Source organism: Ursus maritimus, unplaced genomic scaffold, assembly GCF_017311325.1.
Source record: "Ursus maritimus isolate PB19 unplaced genomic scaffold, ASM1731132v1 scaffold_11, whole genome shotgun sequence".
Taxonomy (NCBI): domain Eukaryota; kingdom Metazoa; phylum Chordata; class Mammalia; order Carnivora; family Ursidae; genus Ursus; species Ursus maritimus.
The window spans coordinates 33,704,932-33,706,887 of NW_024423453.1; the positions used below are offsets into that span (position 1 = coordinate 33,704,932).

The 1,956-nt window shown below is 43.8% G+C and overlaps 1 pseudogene; it reads right to left on the reverse strand.

The window, feature by feature from the left end:
* Window positions 1-539: 539 nt before the first annotated feature.
* LOC103657984 lies at window positions 540-1,560 on the reverse strand (annotated as a pseudogene).
* Between the last annotated feature and the right edge of the window lie 396 nt (window positions 1,561-1,956).

The following is a 1,956-nucleotide window of genomic DNA, read 5'->3' on the forward strand; positions in this document are numbered from 1 at the left end:
CTTACCGATCTTCCGACTTCTTATGTTCCATAAATGAGTGAAGCCATATGATAATTCTCTTTCTCTGCTTGACTTATTTCGCTTAGCATTATCTCCTCCAGTCCCGTCCATGTTGCTGCAAATGTTATGTTATTGTTCTTTCTGATAGCTGAGTAATATTCCATTGTATATATGGACCACATCTTCTTAATCCAGTCATCTGTTGAAGGGCATCTCGGCTCCTTCCATGATTTAGCTGTTGTGGACAATGCTACTATGAACATTGGGGTGCATATGGCCCTTCTCTTCACTACGTCTGTATCTCTGGGGTAAATATCCAGTAGTGCAATTGCTGGATCATAGGGTAGCTCAGTTAAAATAATAGATTTGAAGATCATTTGTAGCTTTTTTCTCCTAATATGAATGCTTTTAGCAGGATGGTAAATTACAAGCCATATCAAATCATGTTACGGCAGATAATCAATCTGGTTGCATTTGTAGCTACTCCTGGGAAGGTAGTCTTGTTGGAGCTATTCCTCCCAGCTGTTTGGTCAGTTGGTCTTCTGGTGGGGTTTGGTCAGCAGGTAGGGAGCTGGGCCTCACCTGTCTTGTTACCATTTGTTCTGTTGGCCCTGTGTGACAGGAGTAGACACAGAACCCTGGCCCTTGTTGACATCGCCAATGTACACCCACTGCCTGTTGATGGACTCCTTCCACAAGGTCACCTTATTGTCTTACCTGAGGCAGCCAGGATGTTGGCTCTGATGGACCAGCTCACATGCCACACAATATCATTGAACTGGTGCAGCAGTTTGGGTGACCACGTATTGCTTGAGGTGTCATCACAGGTCCAAATGAACACACAGCTGTCCTCATTGAACAGCTGGCAATGGTGCTGGTGGGCGGCCAATGGAGAGGGCCCAGGCCACATCTCAAACCCAGTCACTGTGCACTTCTAACTTCTGTTCCTCCTCCTACTGGCTGTCCTCCTCCTCCTTCCACAGCTTGATGAGGTTGTCACAGACACCTGATGCAAACCTCTTGATGTAGTTGGGCTTCTGCCCCAATGGCTGCTCTATGAGCCTTCTAGGTACAATAGGAGGGGTCCAACTGACAGCATTGCAGCCAATAATGGGAGCATCATTGATCTTCTTCACTTCCCACTGGACTTCTCCACTGTACGTCAGCAGGGAGATGGCCCCATTCGAGGTCCCACAGGCCAGGATTAGACTGTAGTCATGGGGAGCCCAGCAATAGAGTTCACTAAGAAGTTGTGGCCTGTGTGCCTGTGCATCTTTCCTGAGGTGCCATTTTCCTCTTTCTAGATAATGACTTTCTGATCATAGGAGTAGGATGCCAAGATGTTGCTATACACGGAGTGGGTCAGGCTACTTGCCACACAGCACCCTTATGACCCCTGAGGCTGGTGATGAGGATGTGCCCTCCATGGGGTACACTGAAGATTTTAACGGACCTGCCTGATGAGCAGGTTGCCAGGCGGGTGCCATAGTAGTCCATCTGAGCATCGTGAATCATGTCCTCATGGGAGGTGTGCACAGTGTTAATTACTGACACCATGGCAGTGATGGCAGCAGCTCCTGGTGGTGCCCCCAAAAAGCTTCTACAGAGCAGAAATTTTTAATTCTAGTGAAGTCCAGCTTATCAATTATTTTTTTCATGGATTAAACCTATGGTGTTGTATTTACAAAGCCATTACCATATCCAAATTCATTTAAGTTTTCTAGGAATTTCACAGATTCCATTATATATATACATATAATATATATTAAATATATATATAATATTATATATATATATGCTTTATTTTGAGTTATTTTTTGTGAAAAGTGTAAGTTCTATATTTAGATTCATTTTTGTTTTTCATGTCTATGTCCAGTTGTTTGAGTACTATTTGTTGAAAAGACTGTTTTTTTCCCATCATTTGCTCTTTTGCCAAAGATCAATTGACTATATTTA